Source organism: Peromyscus maniculatus, chromosome 14, assembly GCF_049852395.1.
Source record: "Peromyscus maniculatus bairdii isolate BWxNUB_F1_BW_parent chromosome 14, HU_Pman_BW_mat_3.1, whole genome shotgun sequence".
Lineage (NCBI taxonomy): Eukaryota > Metazoa > Chordata > Mammalia > Rodentia > Cricetidae > Peromyscus > Peromyscus maniculatus.
This window is the reverse complement of record NC_134865.1, coordinates 80156366-80169826: the sequence shown is the minus strand read 5'-3', so window position 1 is coordinate 80169826 and position 13461 is coordinate 80156366. Positions and strand designations below refer to the sequence as shown.

Below are 13461 nucleotides of genomic sequence, written 5' to 3'. Positions count from 1 at the left end.
GGTCCTATAGGGCTTGCTCATCTTGGGGGGGAGCTGTCCAGAGTGAGGATGAGAAGGGGACCCATAGAACACAGAGTCCAAACCATGGGACAAGAACAGAATCTTCAGGAGGACGGGAGGGGATAAGAAGCAGCTTGGTAAGAAGATGCTAACAGGCAGCCAGACTGATCAGAAGGCAGCGAACAGGCGCTGCAAGTTAGGTAGGCACTGTTTCACCTGGAAATCTGCTTGCTTCTCCAAGGTCAGTTGCCCATGGGAAGGACATGAAAAATGAAGGGGGTCACTGCTATGTATTCTTAAGACTTTGAGAGCTATAGTGTGTGTGTGTGTGTGTGTGTGTGTGTGTGTGTGTGTGTGTGTGTGTGTGTGTGTGTGTGTGTACATATACGGATAGAGGCCAGAGGTCAACCTTGGGTATCATTCTTCAGGTACCATCTACCTTGTATTTTTTTTTTGAGACAGGGTCTCTTACTGACCTGAAACTTAACAAATAACCAGACTGGCTGACCAGAGAGTCTCTGGGTCCAGCGTTGGGATTACAAGTTTGGTACCACACCTGGCTCTTTTTCCTGCGGGTGCTGGGAATCAAACTCAGGTCCTCATGCTTTGTACAGAGAGCACATTGCCCTCCATATGAATCTTCGAATCTCCCCTCCCAGCTTCCATGTGCATTCACTCAGTCTGCTGATTCCTTCACAGACTCGACCTACAGAGGTCTGTGCAGCTGTCTTCTGAGGGGGATGACAGGAGGAGAAATAGTATCATTTCTCAACGGGAAGGACCTCTCCTTTGAGTAAGAAGAACGGCAGGGTGACAGCTCTCTGGGCCTTTTCACTGAGGCACCGAACTCTAGAGTCTGTGATAATGAATCAGTTCTCAAATTCAACTGAGTGAATCAACAGATGGGACAACAGTGAGCTCATACACACCGTGGAGACTCCACACCAATGGACTTCACGGGATTTAGCTTTTCCTCCATTTATATCCGACATCTGTAAAGGTGTTAACTAAGTGTATACAGCCTGTACACTGTCTGTGTACAGTTGCCCCTTGGTTATATGCAGGGGACATTCTCGGGACCCATTGCCAATATCAAAGCCCACACATGCTTGAGAATCCTGAACAGAAAGCCACAGGGTTTCCCAGAACCCATGCACGCCCACCTGGTTTGAACCCAGCACACCAGGCAGGTGTTATACCACTGATTTCCAGACCAGCCCTGTGCTTAAGCCACATCCAGATGATGCTTTATCACACCCTACCAATGTCAATGCTACATAAACAGCTGTGGCACTGTATTATTTAGAGATCCTGATGAAAAAAAAAAAAGACACTGGACTTTTTATGTACATTTTTTCCCAATAGGTGGTTGACTGAATCCACGGGCACAGAACCCACAGTGCCCCACTTATGTATGGGAACAGTTATGTCACCTGCTAAGACTTTATTTTTGATCATAGGGCATTTTATTGTGCCATTTTAAAGCAGCAGGAAAAATATTCCCCAAAGGCAGGCATAGTTTAGAAAGCCCATCTGTTTCAGTTGGAGGAGTAGACACATAAACCATAGCATAAAAACATGCTATGGGAATGTTCTTTCTCCCAAACGCCGTTCTTTGTGCGCTAACGATTCACATTCTTATGTGTCCCGAGTGAGCCTGCAAAGCATTTTATTCATAATCCCTACTGTCACCCCAGTGCTGATTCCATCGGTGATAAAAAGAGACTGGGGAGCTGCATGCTTGCCTTGGGCTCCCTGCCTCTGATAGTATATTTAATTATATTAAGAACATAGCCCAGAAATGAGAATGTACCTTCCACACTGGAAGCTGGCCTGTCAGAGCTCAACTCTAACCTAGTCCCTCCTCAGTCAAGCGAAGAGGGATCAGAACCTGTGAGCCCACAGCAGTAGGGCTAGGCCAACCTTGCTGGCGACCTGGAACTTCTCATTCCTGTTGTGTGTCACCAACCTGCCTGGAAAATGGGCCATGTGCTGTTCTCTGTACCTGGCCCCGCTCCCCATCTCACAGCCGGACTTATGCCCCTCTACCTCTGACCCTTATTTTCTCAGTCACCATCTCTCAAGGCTCATCTCGAATGTTACTCACCCCAAGAGGCCCTCTATCCTCCCCTCCACACATACCCTGCCTGCTCCGAACTCCCCAGCACCCAGGTACTGTACACAAGGTCCCTGTGACCTCGCTTCAGGCTCTGTACTCCCTAAGAACAGAGACTGAACCCCTCCAGATGCTCAGGAGTTAGAGTTGGTCTGAGCTGGATCACACCATCCTGCCCAGGGCGAGCCTGATGAAGACTGCGACTCCGCCCTCACCTCTTGGGCAGTGAGTGCACCCGCAGAGGCTGCATTCCGGACTATAGTTCTCAGTGGGTCACAGGATGAAAAGAAAGCATGGGGGGGCATGTTGTGTGGGGTTTTTTTCTTTTAACCAGAAAGAAATTCTTTATGATCACTGGACTAGTTTCCATTTTAAGCTAATTAGTAAACTGCCTTTTGGCTCTTTAACTGGCTAGCTTAAATTTAGCTCATCTTTTCCCTTAAAATCAAGCTGTCGGTGGGGTTTGCAAGATTTGCAATTAAAATCTTAATTCATTTCCAAGAGGATGCAATCTTCCCCTCCCCCCCCCCTCTTTCCTATCTTCAGTTTTGGCCCTACCAGATGCCACCCCCTAACCCCCGAGTGGACAAAGAAGATCGTCCCTGACTAGCAAAGCATCCGTGAGCCTGGCCAACGCCCTTGGTTGCCTCCCAAACAAGCGGGACCCATGCCCGTGGCTGCAAAGTGTCCCTCAGGTGTGCAGCTGAGCCCCTATTCTTTACAGGATCCCAGTGGGGTTATTACAGGTGGGCGGCAGCCTCCCCACGACTAGCAGCAGAGAGCTAGCAGAGGTACCCTGATGTATCAGCCATGCATATACTTTAGCGGCTGCACATGGGGGGCGGTGGACTCTGAGGACTCTCAGGACAGCAGCCTGGGTGCGAGCAAGAAAGGTACGCATGGGGGAAGGGAGGCAATATCCAAATGTAGAATATTACACAGTCATCATGGCCAACCAGGACACTAGAGCCGAGACTGGGTCCCACTGGGTTCCAAGAGTGCCTTGGAGGAGTGTGGACAGGTATGAAGGCTACAGTCACCAAGCCCCCTGTCTCTGCGACCAGAGTCATTCTGGGAACTGGAGAAGATCCCCTTCCTCCAGACTCTCACCCTCTGGCCTCCCATTCCACACCCTCTGCTCATCCTCCTACTCCCCTGGAGCCGCACCAGGAGCTCTTTTTCTGCCCAGCTCTTCCTGCCTTTTGCAAGCATGGTTCAGAGGCTCCCACCACAGCCCAGCACCCCAGCCCCATGCAAGTCAGATTAAAGGTGGGAGTGACGGGGAGATGCTCACCCAACCTCCTCGGAACAGAAGGAAGACATCAAGCCTGGTCCTCCCTGTGTGAGCCACCCGGCTGTCCCTCCTCCAAGGGGAGCCTGGAGGCAAGGCAGATAATGAGCAGACTGTGTGCATCTCATGTCCTTCCTTGCCGTTAGTAACCATCCATTACGCAGGCTCCAATGGGACCCGCAGACCCCGAGAACGCTCCCGGAACAGGGTAGGGTCTTTTTGGTGGGGGAGGGGGGAGCAATCACCTCAGTTAGCCGCCTCCTCTTCCCATCCAGGCTCCTGCTCTCTGCCACAAGACCCTGTGTATCTGGGAGGTGGTAAGTAGGGCAGATGGGCTGCCTCAGGGGGCAGGCTGCACTTAGTGAAATGAGCTCTGTGGCCTGGGAATTCTGCGGAACAGAGAGGACTCGAAGTGAGACCTGCATCTCTGCAGTCAGAGAATTACCCTAGGGAAATCTGGAACCCCTTTGTTCTCCCAGCAGCTTAGTCCTGAGCAACGTCCTCCTCCCTGGATCTCATACAGGGACTCTAAGTTTGGGGGCCATTCCAGTCTAAGCCCCCTAGGGTGCTGGCCAGGTGGAGGCCCCTGGTGCTTGTCCATGGACACGTGGTATGTCTGTCGGGAAGGAAACGTTTCATTTGGGGGCTTTGCTTTCCTCCGAGGTTGTTCATGCGGCATTTAAAATGGCAAAATAAACTTCCTTGGGCCAGCAAGGTGGCTCAGCAGGTAAAGGCGCTTGCTGCTAAGCCTGACACACCGGAGTTTGAGGCCTTGAACCTACATGGGAAGAGAGAACTGACTTCCATGAGTTGTCCTCCGACTTCTTTTAGATGTGCACTGTGGCAGATATGTTCAAGTGCACACATACTCACACACACACACACACACACACACACTAAATAAATAAATAAATAAATAAATAAATAAATAAATAAATAAATAAAACAAAACTTTAAAGAAAAATAATAACCTTCCTTTTAGGAAACCATGGCCAGAGGTAGCAGGCATCATTATTGTGTGTCCAAATTTAAATAGCAAAATGAGAGGCTGGCAGCCTTTTGTTGCTGCCCTGAGTGTGTGTGTGTGTGTGTGTGTGTGTGAGAGAGAGAGAGAGAGAGAGAGAGAGAAGGGGGGAGGGAGGAAGAGAAAGAGAGAAAGTGTGTATGTGTGCGTTTGTGTGTGAGAGAGAAAGTGTGTGAGACAGAGAATATGTGCGTGAGAGAATGTGCATGTGAGAGTGTGTGTGTGAGAGTATGTGTGTGGGGTGGGGAGTGTCAGGATATTACAAAAGTCGTTGAATTGTTTCCTTTGAAGAATGAGCCCTGAGTAACTTTAGGATCTGATCACTGTAGACCCCAGAGGAGTGGGGGCCCAATACAGTTGGGCACCCTGCTTCTGGGACAGCATGTGACCATTCTGCACCCAGTATGCTCAGAATGCCAAGCCCTCCAGGCCCTGAGTGCAAGGGGAGAAAGTACATTGTATTCGTTCAGTGAGTGCCTCGTTAGGAGCACCTGCCCCTTGTCTGTCAAGCTGCAGCGCACCATGGGTCACACACGGGTTGTGACCCACTAATGGCCCATAAAATCAATTTAGCAGAGACTAAGGGGACCAGCTACAACATGACATTCGTGGAACCAGGAAAAATACCAGAATGTACTTAGGAAGACAGGGAGAAATGTGAAATCCGAGACCTTTGTGCCACATCTGCGATGAACAAGGCCGTCATCCATGGGTACCCTCAGAGCACACAGACTGCACCAAATAATAAGAGTGTACCCCCACAGCCCTGAGGTTAACAACAACGGCCGGAACTTGGCACACCAAAACACACGGTGCAACTCCTTCTGAATACTTATACCTGCGCAGTGTGCTGCCCGCAGGCCTGCACAGAGAAGCGGCTCCCTGCAGCTATCAGTAGGGAATGCAGAGACAGAACTAGCCAAAGTGCTGAGACTAAGTGGATGCTGAGGACTCCATCCTAAATGGGACGTCTGTATCAACCCCCCACCCCAAGGCTCAGTGAACATCGCTGGCTAAAGAGGGAACAGCTGGAGACCAGAGCTGGGGCAGAGCGCTGTGAGGTGCTGTCTTCTGCGGTGGTGTGGCCACTGCAGTGGTGAGTTCCCAGAAGGTGTGGTTATCTGCACCCGGCCTGTATGAAATGGGGCCCGTCAGTGTTCCAGCATGGATGGGGAGGGTGTCCTGAGGTCCAGCCCTTGACGAGGAACTGAGGGCAGTTAATGGTTGCCGTCGGGGAATGAGCATCCTTTTCTTCAGTGGCGAAGCCATGTATAAGTCACCTGTGATTCCATAAACAACCGCCACCCCCTGCGTTCACGCCGGCAACCCTACTTAAACACTTGTTAGGTTTCAGTTGGGTTCCAAACCTGGGACAAACAGCTAGCCTCAGGCTAACTGCAATGGCCATGACCAGGTCCCCATTCTCCAGCTGTTCCCTCTTCAGTGATGTTCATTGAGCCTTGGGGAGGGTGTTGATAACTGAGATGCCTATTAACATATCAAAGCTGACACTGGCCACAGGTTCTTCAGCATCCCTCAGTCCCTACCTGTTACAGGGTCTGGCTGGTGCACCCGCCCCCTACCCTGAACTCTCCAGCCCAGGGGCTGGGCTGCCCTGCCCCCCAGCTCTTCTCTATAGAACCCAGCCTTTTTGGCTATACCCTTTACCCTGCCCCCTTTTTTGGCTCTTTGGCCTCTGGCCACAGGTCCAGGTTCCACTCTCCCTCTCCCCTCCCCGTCTCCTCACATGACCAGTTCATGTCCACTCTGGACTCTCCCAGCTGCCTCTACCTCTGCCTGTGCTCTCCCTTATATCTACAATAAAAAACTTCAACCCCTTAGGAGCACTCATAGCCTTCTATTTATTTATTTATTTATTTATTTATTTATTTATTTATTACCATTCAATACCGAGTCACAAAACAAAACATAACACATAAAAGACGAAGAATTGAAGGAAAGACGGGGCTCAGGGGGAGGAGGAGGGGGTGAGAGGGAGCAGCAAGGCTGTGAGAATGATCAAAGTGTGTGTGTGTGTGTGTGTGTGTGTGTGTGTGTGTGTGTGTGTGTGTGTGAAATAATAAATTTTATGAAATTTTCGAGGAGTGTGGTGGCACATGCCTTTAATCCCAGCACTAAGGAGACAGAGGCAGGCAGATCTCCCAGTTGAAGGCCAGCCAAGGCTATACAGAGAAACCCTATCTCAAAAATAGAAGAAGAAGGAGAAGGAGAAGGAGAAGAAGAAGAGGAGGAGGAGGAGGAGGAGAAGAAGAAGAAGAAGGAAGAAGGAGGAAGGAGGAAGGAGGAAGGAGGAAGGAGGAAGGAGGAAGAAGGAAGAAGGAAGAAGGAAGAAGGAAGAAGGAAGAAGGAAGAAGGAAGAAGGAAGAAGGAAGAAGGAAGAAGGAAGAAGGAAGAAGGAAGAAGGAAGAAGGAAGAAGGAAGAAGGAAAGAAAGAAAGAAAGAAAGAAAGAAAGAAAGAAAGAAAGAAAGAAAGAAAGAAAGAAAGAAAGAAGTTTTCAAGGATCAACCTCACTTAGCAAAATCTCTCATTTTTGAGGCCTTAAGGCCAGTTTGTGACACAATGTGACTAAAATTCCAAGAGATGACCTGCTGTCCGTCCACCCAGCAGAGCCAGGAGAAGGCAGCTTTGGGAGTGGAAGAAATGATCCAAGAAGGGCAGAGCCAGAGAAAAGAGCCCCAGGTTCTCCGGCTGATCCCCAAGTCACCTATACTCTGACACACACTAAAACTGAACCAAAATATGAGCCCCAACCCACCACAGAGATCAGAGTCTGAAGTCTGTGTCCTACCAAGTTAACTAACAACCACATCAACACTTGGGGCTGGAGAGAGGGCGCCGCCGCCGCTGCCGCCGCCGCCGCCGCCGCCGCCGCCGCCGCCGCCGCCGCCGCCGCCAAGGGCACTTTCAGCTCCTCCAGAGGACCCTGGTTCAGGGCAGCCTGCACTCTGGTGAGGACCCTGGTTCAGGACAGCCTGGCACTCTGGTGAGGACCCTGGTTCAGGACAGCCTGGCACTCTGGTGAGGACCCTGGTTCAGGACAGCTTGGCACTCTGGTGAGGACCCTGGTTCAGGACAGCCTGGCACTCTAGTTAGGACCCTGGTCAGGGCAGCCTGGCACTCTGGTGAGGACCCTGGTTCAGGACAGCCTGGCACTCTAGTGGGGACCCTGGTTCAGGACAGCCTGGCACTCTGGTGAGGACCCTGGTTCAGGACAGCCTGGCACTCTAGTGAGGACCCTGGTTCAGGACAGCCTGGCACTCTAGTGAGGACCCTGGTTCAGGACAGCCTGGCACCCTGGTGCCAGGGGCTCTAACACCCTCCCCTGGCCTCTGCGGGTACCCACACACATGTGGCATTCTCTCTCTGTCTCTCACTCCATCTCTGTTTCTCTCCATATCTCTTCCTTCCCCTTCTTTCTTCCTTTCTTTGCAGAAAAATGCAACTTAATTTTAAGGAAGAACTCAGACAGCACACACTCATCCTAAAATGACCCAGACACTGGAGTTATTTGACAAAAATTTTAAAGCAACTATTATAATAAATGTTTCCAGTGAAATAAAGAAAAATATGATCTAATCAATATAAAGATAATACATCTCAGTCAAGAAGTATAAAATATGAAAGTGAACCAATTGCTGACATTGTTCATCATAACCTCAAAGTGGAAAAAAATCTAAATGTCTACCATCTGGTGAACGGGTAAACAAATGTGTTATGTCCACACGACGGACTTGACCATAAAAAAGAAGCACTGATAGAGCCCACAACATGGGCGAAGTTGAAACATTATGATAAATAAAAGAGGGCAGACACAAAACACTTCATAGTGTCAGATTCCCTTGTGGGAGATAGCGGAGTTGGAATGTAAAATGTTCTTCGTACTGCACGAGCGTGAGCACTTGGTCTCTATCACTTCTTCGAGAGGCTGTAGAACCTTCTGGACGCGAGGCTTAGCTAGCAAATACAAGGCCGTAAGGGTGGGCCTTGAGGGTTAGAAGGCTTGGGTCTAGCTCTTGGCCTCCCCACTCTCTGGGATGCAGTAAGCCGCAACACCGTGAGGGGAGCCCCAGTCACCGCGCCTTCTCCACGGCGGTAAACTGCTCGTCCTTTATGGTGCTTTTCTTGGGTACTTTGTCACAGGGACAGGGAAAACTAACAAGCACACGAAGTCACAGGGCTGTGAGGAACAGGCCAATCCATAGACACGAAATAGACGCGTGGACGCCAGGAGCAGGAAGTGATTGATTGATCAGGAGAGTGGGTTTCTGCTTGGGGTTAATGAAAGGTTTCGGACTTACTATTGACAATGGCTGTATGACTCTGGGAACAGACTGAAAGCCACTGGTTTGAATTCTTATACAGAATCCAGTGGGCCTGGCACATCTGCACGGTGTCTGAAATCAAAGGGGTCTCTGGATGGAATCTGCGTTGGTGGAAATGACAGAAAAAGTTAGCAATTTGGAGAGAGGAGGTAAAAGATGCATAATCAGATGGGGGGGAGAAGGGAGGGGGAAGGGAAGGAAGGGGAGGGAGGGAGAAGATGGGGGACAGAAAGGGAGGAAGAGGGGGAACAGAAAGTCTAGGTGCCGTTGGAACTGGGCAAATAGAGCAAAGAGTAAACTGAGTGAAGGTGGAGAGGCGGGAAGGTTTCAGAATAGTGGAGGAGGCGGTGAGGACTTGTGGGAAACGTGCCTGGGGTGGGAGTAGGTCCAGATCAAGGAGCTAAGCCCTGTCCACTCTACATGTGCTGTCCCCCGTCCCCACCCTGTTCCCTGGCTGGCTTCCCTGGGAGATACAGCTTCAGAGGGGTTTTTCTCTACCTTTAAATTAGAAGAGTTTAAATTGCTTGGACCTGAGTCTGAGTCCCTATAACCCATGTAAAAAAAACCACGAAAAGTCAGGCTTAGTGGTGTGTGCTTGCAGTCTCAATGCTGGGGGGAGGCAGAGTCGGGTGGATCCCTGAGACTAGCTAGCCGGCCAGCCTAGACAACTTGGTGAGTTCCAGACCACTGGGATGCCCCGTCTCAAAACAAAGCAACAAAAAATGTGGGCAGTACTGAGGAATGACACCGAGGTTGTCGTGTGAGAGCAAACACACACATTCCAAACAAGTAAATAAATAAATCCAGTGTTCCCGGTGTAATGCGCTGAGCAAACCTGTGTACCAAAGCCGGCTGTAGCTGGGGCTAGCCCAAGTTCTTCCCTACAGTTTTGAGGTCTCTTCTTCCAGGGCAGCTCCGTCAGCTCCACAGTCCTGCATCAACTCTCCCCAGACACCTTCTCCCTGCTAGACTCTGCAAACCTGTGAGCTCTCCCCCACTACCCAGAAGGGTCCAATCTGTGACCCGCATGTCCATGTGAGGGTTTCCTTTAACACAAGCTCTGTGATAATCAAACTTCTTCACCACTAAGACAAGTCTTTCCCCTTGGTCAGCGTTAGAATGGACCTTACATTCAATGTCCACCTACAGTGTCGGGGTGGCTGTCCCCGTCCTCACCCAGTGCAAAGCTAATGGGAACCCAAAGGTGTACCCTTAAATCAGAATGACTCGGCCCCTGTCCTCATGTATCTGTCTGTCCCCTACCCCTAACCTGGTACAGCATGGACTTAGCAAGCATATCTTGGACCCAAATTCAAATCCAAGTATTCCCTTAGCTTCTGTCTGTACAGTCATGTGTGTGGCCAAGTAGAAGCCTCAGAATAAATATAAAGTGGAGTTCTTGTCCCCTAGGAGGTCATAGGTATGTGTGTGTGTGAGTGTGTGTGTGTGTGTGTGTGTGTGTGTGTGTGTGTGCATGAATGAGTAGAGGGAGGTCATAAGGAAGACAAAAAACAGTAAAAGAAGACCAAGTCCCCTTTCCCGCCACTTTGACAGGGAATAAGGGATTTTGTGTTATTTTGAGAAAGATTTTATAACTTGCAAACATCCTGTATTTTCCCAATTGACTGATTCCCGATGTCCGCCTTGGTTTATAGAAAAAGAAACAGCTTTAGGGAAGATGTGTACCCCAGCAGCAGTGACTAGAAAGTACTGGAACCAGGCCCAGCTACCAGCCAAGAGTCCTGCCTTGCGGTCCCTCTCAGCTGTAGCAAGATCCGCTACAGAGCCTCTCTTCCTTGAGATCTAAACTCGTAGCCCACTCTCCACAGAAGTCCAAGCTTGGCTGTGGAAATATGAAGTAAACCCTGAAGTTTCTCCCCAGGCCTTCTTCTCACACGGTCACCATGGTGATGGGAAAATATTGTGCAGCGGTGGAATTATGGGAATATGAATCAGCAGAAGCAGAGAGAGAGACCTCTGGAAAGCGGGGACTCCCAGTGGACACGCTGCCTTTTCAAAGTAAACCCCTGAGATGATGGATTGCCCTCCGCTTCCCGGAGAAACCAGCGCCAGCCTCTCTGCATTAGGGGCTGACCTGCTCGCTCCATGCAAACACTTCTTACAAGAAAAGCAATGGCCATTTATTAGCGTGATTGCTGCCTGGCAACACAGAGTTATGGAAATCTGCTGGCTTCATTAAATTTTAAACATTGCTCCTTGCCAAGCGAAACAAAGTATTGATGTTGAGCTGGGTGGACAACATTTAATGTTGTCCAGCAGAATTTCAATGGTGAGGAGTTGAAGCCTGCTTTGGGGTTGAGTGCTGGAGTGGCGGGGACGGAATGGCGAGCCTAGGCTCCGGTTGGCAAACCCTCCCCCAAAACTTCTAGCTGATCTAAGTGTGATTTTTTTAAAAGTTATCCATTGAGTTCCTCAAAATAATTAAAAATAAAATCTAATATGAACCAGCAATTCCACTTCTAGATATACACCCCAAGAACTAGAAACAGGAGTGCAAATAGGGCCTTCCCACTCGTGTTCATGGTAACCCTATCCTCGGGAGCCCAAGATGGTGACAGTCCAAGGATCTACTGAAGGACAGACATCCGTCTGGTCTGTACACAGGGGGACACTCCTGAGCCTTCAGAAGATCATGGCAACACTTGCTACATCATGAATGAGCGCCGAGGATGCTACACTGAGCAAAGGTTGACAGGTGTAGACAAAATCTCAAGGACAGAACGTAGAATAGTAATTATCAGACACTGGCTGGTGGGGGCGGGGAGATGAATAGCTGTTGTTCAATGCGGACAGAGTTCACGCTTCTGTAAAGTGAACTGAGTTCTGTAAAGCGGTGGTGAGAATGATTATGGACCAGTCAGAACTTTTCCAAGTACACAGTGCTTATTTCCACTGTACACATAAAAAACAGTTAGGATGTCAGTTCTGCAACCACTGTGCACTTTGTCTTAGGGTTAAGATGTCCGTTCCGCTGTGTATTTTACCACATGAAGAAACTGCTAATCAGGGCTGAGGATGTAGCTCAGTTTGGAGAATGCCTGCCTACTGATGATGCAAAAGGCCCTGGGTTTAATTCCCAATACCGTATAAACTGGGAGTGGGGGTGCCTGCCTGAAATCTTAGCACTCAAACAGGAGGACCAGAAGTTAAGGTCATTCTTGGGTCCATAGTGAGTTTGAGGGTAGCCTGGGCTACATTAGATACTGTCTTAAAAAGAGAAAAAAAGGTTATCTCTTTGCATCTCTGTACATTGGCTTGGACCCACTTATAGCCAGGCCACAGGTCTCTCAAGCAATCTTAAGGCACACTTCATCAAAACACTTGGTGGTGTTGAGGGTAACATTTCATCAAGAAATCATCAACACTGCTCTTAAAAATGCAGCAGTCTTGATGGGCGTGGTGACACAGGCCTTTAACCCCAGCACTCTGGAGGCAGAGGCTGGAGGATCTCCATAAATTTAATGCCAGCCGGAGCTACATAGTAGGTCCTTGTCTTTAAAAAGAAAAAACAAAAAACAAAAAACAAAACAAAACAAAAGCTGAATTGCAGTCGGGCGGCGGCGGCAGCGGCGGCGCACACCTTTAATCCTAGCACTCGGGAGGCAGAGGCAGGTGGATCTCTGTGAGTTCGAGCCCAGCCTGGTCTACAGAGCTAGTTGAGGACAGGCTCCAAAGCTACAGAGAAACTCTGTCTCAAAAAAAAAAAAAAAAAAAAAAAAAAAAAGCTGAAGTGCAGCTTGTAATTATTTATGCTAATGGCAACGCAATGGCAGAGGCTATAAACTAGCCCCAAAGCTAAAAGCAAACACCCATCCTGAGACTGGGGTCACACAGAATGGTCTTCAACTGACTGCAAAATCAAGACGAGCAGTCATAGCCTTGTGTGATTAATTTTCCTTTCTTGGTTGGTCAAAGGGGGAGTGGTAGGTGCAGCTTCTGCCCTTAGGGATCTTGCCATTCTGGTATGTCAACTGCACACCCTCCCAGGTCTGTCTCTACCCATGCCCCGCACCCCCTCCACATACATTCAGTTTCGATAGACTGAGTGCATGCCCCAACAGTCACGTCACCAGTGTGGTGGGCTGGTCCACGGAGGTCACTGAGGGCCCTTCTCTAAGAATGGATTGAGATGGCTCTCAGGAGGGTCAGCTATAAAAACAAAAGAGCCTTGCCAGGTGTGGTGGCACATGCCTTTAATCCCAGCACTCAGGAGACAGAGGCAGGCGGATGTCTATGAGTTTGAGGCCAGCCTGGGCTACACAGGGAGTTCCAGGACAGCCAGGACTACACAATGAGTCTCAAAAACATAAAACAAACAATCAAGAAAACTAAAAAACAAGCCTGTTTCTGTTGATATTTGGGACCCTTGTTGTTATTTTATGGGAATAAACTTAAGAGTTCTTCCTCAGAGAGAGAGAGAATCTTCCACAGATCTTTCTGTATTAATAGTGGAATCCTTTAGCAAAAACCAAAACCAAAGTATAAGCCTGGTTACTTCCTAGAATCTTTGACTTCCTATGTCTGTCTGTCTGTCTGTCTGTCTGTCTGTCTGTCTGTCTGTCTCTCTCTCTCTCTCTCTCTCTCTCTCACACACACACACACACACACACACACACACACACACACACACACATATACTTCCATTTTGATGCCCTTTGCCATGTC

At 49.3% G+C, this 13461-nt stretch overlaps 1 protein-coding gene across 3 annotated transcripts in view; it reads right to left on the bottom strand.

The window, feature by feature from the left end:
• Eml1 (EMAP like 1) overlaps positions 1-13461 on the bottom strand; it is a 161152-nt gene that overhangs the window by 121735 nt on the left and 25956 nt on the right. The window contains exon 1 of one of the 3 annotated variants that reach the window (XM_042261154.2): positions 3411-3464. The exons of the other annotated variants lie outside the window; for them this stretch is intronic. The gene's annotated coding sequence lies outside the window, so the exon portion shown is untranslated. Of the gene's footprint in view, positions 1-3410; positions 3465-13461 lie in introns of those variants that run through there. 3 annotated transcript variants of the gene reach the window in all.